Here is a 10948-nt window from a genome sequence, read left to right on the forward strand (position 1 = left end):
CATTATCTAAAACTGCAGACACTAACTGATGGAAATCATGGGGGGTAGCTCTAGCATTAGAAGCCCAAGTCCTTATCATTTCCTTTACATATGCATTGTGCAAGCCAAAATTAACAACAGCTTGCTTAATTTCTTTCAGATCATTCATTGCTATTGGCGTCCATCTAGCTTCTCTGACTCCCTTTGAGCCTTTAGAAGTTGACGCTTTGTCAGAATTAAGTATAGGGTATGTCGCTAGAACCCTGGGTAAGCCAGTTCTAATAGCTGGTGGAGGCATTGTATCCTGTCTTTGTGCCTCCTTACTCTGTTCACCAGCTGCAATAATTTTTCCAATCTTTTCAAATCTTTTTATCATTGTCTCTCTTAAATCCTGAATCTCCTGACCTGTATATATTTCCAGTGATTTCACTGAGGTATCAATTTTTTGGTCCCCATTCTGCACCTGTGATTCCAAAGCTTTAATTTTTTCCTTCAAAGATACCATGTCCTCCTTAAACTTTTCTTGTATATCATGTAGATTCCCATCTTGGAGGTACATTCTGTCTGTTACCTTATCAAAACTTTGTGATAAAGTCTGAAGGTCAAATTCAACAGCCTGAACCCTTTCAGGTAACTTTCTAATACCCTTGGATATGGAATCAATTTTGTCTGTCATAGTATCCACTTGTTCAGATAACCTCTGATTTTCAATAATTTTAATCCTGTCAATTAGTTGTACATTATTAGTTCGTAAAGATTCTATCATTCTTAGGAGTGCCATATTCTTCTGTTCATTATTAGTTTGTAAAGATTCTATCGTTCTTAGGAGTGCCATATTCTTCTGTTCATTATTAGTATGTAAAGATTCGATCGTTCTTAGGAGTACCATATTCTTCTGTTCATTATTAGTACGTAAAGATTCAATTGTTCTTAGGAGTGCCATATTCTTCCTTAATGATAGAATATGGAAAAGAAAACTGAAGCCTAGTAACAAGCAAATTAAGGTATCCCCATAATCATATAAACCTTGTATGATGTAATTCATTGTATTAGTAAATATAAATTTACTAATCCATTGTATTAGTGAAAACAAAGCAGTAAAATTTGCGTTAGAAACGAAAACTGCCATATTACCTATTATCCAGCAGGTGGCGCTGTTGCAGAGTCGCGGTGAAAACATGGTCCTGTTTCAGTGCCTTAGTAGATGTTAAAAACTGGAAAATGCAAGTTTCTCAACAAAGTAAATGTAATTAAATCAATTCCAGAGACGGAACCAGAAACCCAGAATCCCGGGGTAGAGAAGAGCAATCTGGAAGCCGCTTATGCCTCCACGTGACAGAGTCACCCTGAGGGGTTGCAGCTTTCAGCAACCACATGCTCTGGTTCGCGCCACTTAAGAGCTGTGCTTGCAAGGGAGATTTAAAAGCGACTCAGAAAAGAGCAAACCACGTGGGCAGAGACTATGTGGGCCTGTGGAGTTTAAATCCACGTGGGGAGTCCAAGGCCACAGCTGCAAGGCACAGGCAGCAGCTGAGGAAGAGAGGGCTCCTGCCAAGCCGAACTAGTGCCCACCAAGCAGAACTCGTGGCTGCCAAGCCGAACTTGTGGCCGCCAAGCCGAACTTGTGGCTGCCAAGCCGAACTCGCAGCTGCGAGCAGGGAAAGGAAAGGTTCTGAAACCAAACGTTGGGTGCCAAAATGAAGGCGTAAGTCACAAACAATGCCACACCAATTTGGGATTATGATTATTAGGGTGGTATTTATTTAAAGGGGAAAAAACTTACAGATCACTGTCCCAGGCAACAGCCCTCTACGCAACCAGGAAAGGAGTCTAGTCGCCAGCGGAGCAGGAAGTGGAGAGGAGAGGGAAGTGGCCGCTTTTTTAAAGGGAGAGAAACCACACCCCAATGGGCTGGTACCTCAGCGGTGATAGGCTGGAGGAGTGGGAGGACCTCCTGCAACAATGTCCCCTTCAATTTTCATCTACTTCTATATTTTTTTGTAGCCTACTGAGTCCAGTTAGAGCTACCTACTGGGGTGTTGACGGATCTTGTTGACCTGGCCTTGTATAGAGCTTGTGCAAGCAATCATAACTCCAGTGAGTTCCTAAGTGCCATGAGCATGTTGTGTGCAGAAGACAGCATCCTGTGGAATCCCTTTCTGTCCTCTGGATCTTATAGTCTGACCCAATGTCTCACACAATGTCCTTGCAGAGTGAGATGGTTGAAACAGATGTCTCCTTAGTGCTGAGCTGTCAATGGTCAGTAATTCACAGCACTCTGACCAGAGCTATGAAATTCTGTGTTGTTTCCCACAGCAAAAGTGGCTCCTCTGGCCAAGGCTAAAAATGGCTCTAAATCTAAGGGCAGAAACATTGTGTTAAGAATATGCATAGAGGACTCCATGAATGCAAAGTCTGAAGGAAGTAATCTTGATGATGCTGGTTAGGTTAAACCTGAGTAGTGAATATATGACCTTTCATTTCATTTAATTCTGATTTGAAGTTTCCAGTTTTTGAAACATTTAATACTCAAGAAAGTAGAGATTGCATGAACATACTTTTCTATATTAATTTTTACATAAAATGCATCCAATTGTCTAGTTGGATATACTGATTCATTGTGATGTTGTAGGTAAATGTTTCTTACTGCTCAAATGTCTTACATTTTGATGAAAACTTAAATCATGGTTAAAGCCAGTGGAGGTTATTTGTCAGAGAATGCAGAGAGCACAAAACTCAGGGAAAGATGAGCATTTTTATGAAAAGGAAATTATTCTGAAAAAGAAACTGATGAAATATTAAAGTATATCCTGCCCTGCCAAACTAGCCTTCATAAATGCGTTTAAAAGTATCTAAAAGTGCTACTTAATATGATTAATCTGATAAGAGATGAGACAAGAATTAATGAATTATGCCTAAGGAGAAGCAGCACAATAGTGTTATTTAAGAAACTGAATTCTGTCACTGTATCCCATGATATTTGTTGAGGAGCAGTGCGGAGTCCTAAGAGTTGGTTATCCTTCCAGAGGTGAAGTCACAGGTTAGAGAAAGATGAGGAGGAGAGATCGAGACTCTAAGACAGTCAGGTAAAGTCCGGTGTTCACACAGCTAGTGTATTCTGGCAGGCTGGGGTGTAATGGCTGCTTCTCACAGGCATCTTCTGCTCCTTAAACTGCAGACTTCACTTTGTTATTTAGCTCTGGTACCCAACTATCCCAGAACTGCACCTTCCAACTGCTCCTCTTGATTTTCAGGAGTGCCCTTGCCTTTTCTCCAAGGCTAAGTGAACTGGTTTGTGTAGGATTGCCAGCTCAGTGGATTTTAGCACTAACAATTATAGGCTTTAGTACCGAGATTTCAATCATCAAGCCACTCAATCATCCTTTTCCTGCCAACTTCTGAGAAGAGGACATTCAGCATTTGTTTCTGTCTCCTTCCTCCTGCTCCACTTTTGTGTTGTTATGAAACTCATCCCATTGGGTAAGGCAGGGAATGTCCCACACTCTACTGGATCTAAAGGTGGGAGTGTCTTTACACCCTGAAAAAGTCACTGTCTCTGCCATCATGAACTTGTCAGGTTCCTCTCTCCTGTTGCTTTTCAGACATTCCCAAAGTATCATGTTTTGCTTTAGTATTTTTTCACCTAATATTCCTTATTATTGTGTATTGCTCAATACAGGTTCCTCTCCTTGGGTTAACTCAGATTTTTTTTTTTTTGCTCATTATTTATATGCACGTGACTTCTACCAAACAGATCAGACTGAGGATATCATGTGACCTGTCCCTTTTTGATAAGAGGTTGCATAAGGTGTTTGATTTTGTTATTACATCAACTTCTGTTTGAGTCAAGAGTGTAACATTTGGGGGTGGCTCATTGCGGCAATCATTCCCCAAGATTGATCCTGTCACAGACTTCACAATGCTCTTGGAGGTTAGCCCACTTTCCTCAAGGTAAGATTTAAAACTTTTTTCAAAGCACAGGTATTTTCTTTTCTCACCACCAATTCCCAAACAGATAACACTTATATATTTAAATGACAGGAATTACCTGGATTCTGGGAACCAGTGTAGACAGTTGATAATCAATATTCATTCTCAACAATGTCCTTCACGTCAGTATGTGATGGTTGTCAGGCCATTTCTCCCTTAACTACCTGAGCCAACAAGAGTGGCGATGCCATGCAGCCGGGAAGAAAATGTAACCAAACAGAAAGAACTAGGAATTAGATATTGTTTTTGCAGCAGACTGAAACTAATTGCACCCTCAGCCCGGGAGTTAGAGTTCTTTGATTATCATTTTGTATGTTAAAGAAGGCTTTTGAGCAATTCTCTATTGAATGAGCATTCTGAGAGGCTGAAAGTGGTTGATTGCCTAAAACATAACAAAAGGAACTACTGGGTTTTTGTCTAGCTTAAATAAGCACATAAGAGTTGCTAGAAGGGAATGTGCAGCCCTCTCTACCCCACAGATTCGGCTCCAGTTTCAATTACATTGATTTTATAAATCCATCTGTACAGGGAATGCAGATTCCTGCATCCCCTAATCAGTTATAAAACCATGCAGAAGAAAGATCAAAAATGCTCTGATTTAATGAAAATAATTCTAAGTTTAGAAAGCATAAGTTATGTACACTAGTTCCTAAATGAACAATTGTCTTAATGATCCATTGTTCTAGCTTTGATTTTGATGTTATGATAAAAATACCCTCAACAAAAAGCAACCAAGGAAGAAAGGGTTTCTTTGACTTACGATTCCAGATCACAGTCCATCCCCGAGTGGGAGTCAAGGCAGGAACTTAAAACCTGACATCCACAGTCAAGAGCAGAGAGCAGATAGATGTATGGGTTCTCTTGACTGCTTGTAGCTTCCTTCAGTTTTTTAAGTTCAGGCCCAGCCTAGGGAATGGTGCTGCCTATACTGAGCTGAGTCAGTTAACAGCAGATCTGTCCACGGGCCAACCCAGACTACAGAATTCTTCAAAGACTATTTGAGGGTGATTGTAGGTTGTGGCAGGTTGACATTTAAAATAATCCTCACAACCATATACAGTTCAATAGATGTGATTACCATATTTAGTTATAAAATATTTTTTCCATTCATTATGTAATTGTTACTATTTTCTGTGCCCAGTTTACAATAGAAAAATTATTAGATTGGGGTGAGTTTCTGGCCCCGCGGCGCCAGCCTCCGAAGGGGAGCTCAGAGGTTACTTGGCCCCCTATCCTTCTTGGGCTCTCTGCAGGGCCTCCACTCCCTGCATACCTCCTCTTTCTTCCTAGCCCACCCAGCTCCCATCCAGAACCCTCCCCACTTCGGCCCCACTGCCCTCTTTCTGCACATAACATCACCCAGCTCAGCCTGTCTGGGCACTGGGTCCGAATCCTCGGGGCACTCAAGCGGGCGGGACTCCCTTTGTTTCTATCGCCTGCCTGCACCAAGCAGGGTAAGCGCTTTGTTTGTGACCTGCCCACCAGCACGGAGGCCTGATCTCTCGGCGCCAGGAGAGACAGCATTATTGGGGTGAGTTTCTGGCCCCGCGGCGCCAGCCTCCGAAGGGGAGCTCAGAGGTTCCTTGGCCCCCTATCCTTCTTGGGCTCTCTGCAGAGCCTCCACTCCCTGCATACCTCCTCTTTCTTCCTAGCCCACCCAGCTCCCATCCAGAACCCTCCCCACTTCGGCCCCACTGTCCTCTTTCTGCAAATAACATCACCCAGCCCAGCCTGTCTGGGCACTGGGTCCGAATCCTCAGGGCACTCAAGTGGGCGGGACTCCCTTTGTTTCTATCGCCTGCCTGCACCAAGCAGGGTAGGCTCTTTGTTTGCGACCGTCCCACTCAGCGCCAAGAGAAACAGCATTTGGGAGAGCCAATGTTGGGGAGAGCCAGCGTTGGGTAGGCAAGGAGACCTGATCCGGTAAAAGAAGATTCATAAGGGAGCATTTGGAAGAAGAGATGGGGAGACGCCAAGGCAAGAATTCGCCCAACAAGCTGAAAAGCAACATGAAGCCACCAGAAACCAGCGACCTCACAACGGGAGGACATGAACACCTTAATCAAGAAGAAGTAGAAAAGATTGACTTCATGAAAGGGATTGATGCCCTTAAACAGCATGTAAAAAACGCCCTTATAGAAATGGATGAGAAATATAACAGAAAGTTTGAAGAACTGAATAAATCAGTGAATGATACCCTAGAAAACCAAGGAAAAACAATCAAACAAATAATGGAAACAGTTCAAGACTTGAAAACTGAACTGGAGGCAAAGAAGAAAACACAAACAGAGGGCCTGCTGGACATGGAAAATTTAAGTAAACAGAGTCTACAGAAACAAGCATAACCAACAGAATACAAGAGTTAGAAGAAAGAATCTCAGATTCTGAAGATACCATAGAGAAAAACACACTGATCAAAGAAAACAGCAAGTCCAACAAACTCTCATCACAAAATATTCAGGAAATATGGGACACAATAAAAAGACCAAACCTAAGAATAATAGGAGTAGAAGAAGGAGAAGTGCAGCTCAATGGTCCAGAAAATATATTTAATAAAATTATAGAAGAAAACTTTCCCAGCCTAAAGAAAGATATACCTATGAAGGTGCAAGAAGCATACAGAACACCGAATAGGCTGGATCAAAAAAAAAACATTCCCTCAGCATATAATTATCAAAACACAAAGCATACAGAATAAGGAAAGAATATTAAGAGCTGCAAAGGAAAAAGGCCAAATTACTTATAAAGGTAAACCTATCAGACTTACACCTGACTTCTCCATGGAAACCATGAAAGCCAGAAGGTCCTGGATAGATGTACTACAGAAACTAAGAGACCATGGATGCAAGCCCAGATTACTATACCCAGCCAAGCTTTCGTTCACTATAAATGGAGAAAATAAAATTTTCCACGATAAAAACAAATTTAAACAATACGCAGCCACAAATCCAGCCTTACAGAAAGTATTAGAAGGAAAATCACTAACCAAGGAGTCCAACAATGACCACAATAACTCAGATATCTAGAGACCCTTCACAAACACAAATCAAAGAAGGGAAACACACAAACTCTACTACTAAAAAAATGACCGGTGTTAACAACCACTGGTCATTAATATCACTTAATGTCAATGGACTTAACTCACCTATTAAAAGGCACAGGCTAAGAGATTAAATACGAAAACAAGATCCAACATTCTGCTGTTTACAAGAAACACACCTCAACCAAAAAGACAGGCACCTACTCAGAGTAAAGGGCTGGGAAAAGGCTTATCAAGCAAATGGACCTAAGAAACAAGCAGGTGTGGCCATACTAATCTCTAACAAAGTAGATTTCAAACTTAAATCAATCAGAAGAGATGGAGAGGGGCATTTTATACTCATAACAGGAACAGTTCATCAGGATGAAGTCTCAATCCTGAACATCTATGCCCCTAATATAAAAGCACCCACGTACATAAAAGAAACATTGCTAAAACTCAAGGCAGCCATCAAACCGCACACACTAATAGTAGGAGACTTCAACACTCCTCTCTCACCAATGGACAGGTCAATCAGACAGAAACCTAACAGAGAAATAAGAGAATTAATGGAGGTAATGAATCAAATGGACTTAACAGACATCTATAGAACTTTTGACCCAAATAGGAAAGAATATACCTTCTTCTCTGCAGCTCATGGAACCTTCTCAAAAATCGACCACATAGTCGGTAACAAAGCAAACATCCACAGTTACAAAAAAATATTAGTAACCACCTGTGTCTTATCAGATCACCATGGATTAAAGTTAGAATTCAACAACAATGCTACCCCCAGAAAGCCTACAAACTCATGGAAACTGAATAGTCAACTACTGAACCATACCTGGATTAAGGAAGAAATTAAGAAAGAAATTAAAGTCTTCCTGGAATTCAATGAAAATAAAGAAACAACATACTTAAACTTATGGGACACTATGAAAGCAGTCCTAAGAGGAAAGTTCATAGCACTAAGTGCCCACTTAAAGAAAACAGAGAAAGCTCACATTGGAGACTTAACAGCCCACCTGAAAGCTCTAGAAAAAAAAGAAGCAGACTCACCTAGGAGGAGTAGAAGACTGGAAATAATCAAACTGAGGGCTGAAATCAACAAAATAGAAACACAGAAAACAATACAAAGAATCAATGAAACAAAAAGCTGGTTCCTGGAGAAAATCAACAAGATTGACAAACCCCTATCCAAACTAATTAAAGGGCAGAGAGAGAATTTGCAAATTAATAAGATCAGAACTGAAAGGGGGACATAACCACAGACAAAGAGGAAATTCAGAGAATCATTAGATCTTACTGCAAAAGCCTATATGCCACAAAACTGGAAAATGTAAAGGAAATGGACACTTTTTTAGATAAATACCATATACCAAAGTTAAACCAGGACCAGGTGAACAATCTAAATAGACCTTTTATTCGCGAAGAATTAGAAGAGGTTATCAAAAACCTCCCTACCAAAAAAAGCCCAGGACCAGATGGTTTCAATGCGGAATTCTACCAGAACTTCCAAGAAGAACTAATACCTATACTCCTTAATGTATTTCACAATATAGAAACAGAAGAGTCATTGGCAAATTCCTTTTATGAAGCTACATTCACTCTGATACCAAAACCACACAAAGACTCAACCAAGAAAGAGAATTACAGGCCAATCTTACTCATGAACTTCGACGCAAAAATTCTCAACAAAATACTGGCAAACTGTATCCATGAACACATTAGAAAAATTAGCCATTATGATCAAGTAGGCTTCATCCCAGGGATGCAGGGCTGGTTCAACATACGAAAATTTATCAATGTATTCCATCATATAAATAAACTGAAAGAAAAACACCATATGATCATTTCATTAGATGCTGAAAAAGCATTTGACAAAATTCAGCATCCCTTTATGATAAAAGTCTTGGAGAGATTAGGGATACAACGGTCATACCTAAATATAATAAAAGCTATATACAGCAAGCCGACAGCTAACATCAAATTAAATGGAGAGAAACTTAAAGCCATCCCACTAAACTCAGGAACACGACACGGCTGTCCACTCTCGCCATACCTCTTCAATATAGTGCTTGAAGTTCTAGCAATAGCAATAAGACAACATAAGGGGATCAAGTGGATTCGAATTGGAAAGGAAGAAGTTAAACTTTCGTTATTTGCAGATGATATGATAGTGTACATAAGCGACCCCAAAACTCCAAAGAACTTTTACAGCTGATAAACACCTTTAGTAATGTGGCAGGATACAAGATCAACTCCAAAAAAATCAGTCGCCCTCTTACACACAAAGGATATGGAAGCAGAGAGGGAAATCAGAGAAGCTTCACCATTCACGATAGCCACAAACAGCATAAAATATCCTGGGGTAACTCTAACCAAGGAAGTGAAAGATCTATTTGACAAGAACTTTAAGGCATTGAAGAAAGAAACTGAGGAGTATACCAGAAAATGGAAGGACCTCCCTTGCTCTTGGATTGGGAGGATCAACATAGTAAAAATGGCAATTCTACCAAAGGCAATTTATAGATTCAATGCAATCCCCATCAAGGTCCCATCAAAATTCTTCACAGATCTTGAGAGGACAATAATCAACTTTATATGGAAAAACAAAAAACCCAGGATAGCCAAAACAATCCTATACAATAAAGGATTGTCTGGAGGCATTACCATCCCTGACTTCAAACTCTATTACAGAGCTACAGTGATGAAAACAGTGTGGTACTGGCATAAAAACAGAGAAGTCGACCAATGGAATCGTATAGAAGACCCGGATTTTAACCCACAATCCTATGAACACCTCATTTTTGATAAAGGAGCCAAAAGTATACAATGGAAGAAAGAAAGCATCTTCAACAAATGGTGCTGGCATAACTGGATGTCAACCTGTAGAAGAATGAAAATAGACCCATATCTATCACCATGCACAAAACTCAAGTCCAAATGGATTAAAGACCTTACTATCAGTCAGAACACATTGAACCTGATAGAAGAGAAAGTGGGAAATACCCTACAGCAGATGGGCTCAGGAGATCGCTTTCTATGTGTAACCCCAACAGCACAGACATTAAGGGCAACATTGAATAAATGGGACCTACTAAAACTGAGAAGCTTCTGTAAAGCAAAGGACACTGTCACCAAGACAAAAAGGCAACCTACTGACTGGGAGAAGATCTTCACCAACCCCGCAACAGACCAAAATATATAGAGAACTCAGGAAACTAGACTTTAAAATGCTAATTAACCCAATTAAAAAATGGGGCACTGAACTGAACAGAGAATTCTCAGCAGAGGAAGTTCAAATGGCCAAGAGACACTTAAAGTCATGCTCAACCTCCTTAGCGATCAGGGAAATGCAAATCAAAACAACTTTGAGATATCATCTTACACCTGTCAGAATGGCTAAAATAAAAAACTCCAATGATAGCCTTTGTTGGAGAGGCTGTGGAGGAAGGGGTACCCTCATCCATTGCTGGTGGGAATGCAATCTTGTGCAACCACTTTGGAAATTGGTGTTTCGGTTTCTCAGGAAATTCGGGATCAACCTACCCCTGGACCCAGCAATACCACTCCTGGGAACATACCCAAGAGATGCCCTATCATACGACATGAGCATTTGTTCAACTATGTTCATAGCAGTATTATTTGTAATAGCCAGAACCTGGAAACAACCTAGATGCCCTTCAATGGAAGAATGGATGAAGAAAGTGTGGAATATCTACACATTAGAGTACTACGCTGCGGTAAAAAACAATGACTTCGCGAATTTTGCATGCAAATGGATGGAAATAGAAAACACTATCCTGAGTGAGGTAACCCAGACCCAAAAAGATGAATATGGGATGTACTCACTCATAATTGGTTTCTAGCCATAAACAAGGGTCACGGAATCTACAATTGGTGATCCCAAAAAAGCTAAGTAAGAAGGTGAACCAAAGGAAAAACATATAGTTGTCC

This window comes from Microtus oregoni, unplaced genomic scaffold, assembly GCF_018167655.1.
Source record: "Microtus oregoni isolate MIOR12 unplaced genomic scaffold, Mior012 000010F_ref0000083, whole genome shotgun sequence".
In the NCBI taxonomy this organism is placed as follows: domain Eukaryota; kingdom Metazoa; phylum Chordata; class Mammalia; order Rodentia; family Cricetidae; genus Microtus; species Microtus oregoni.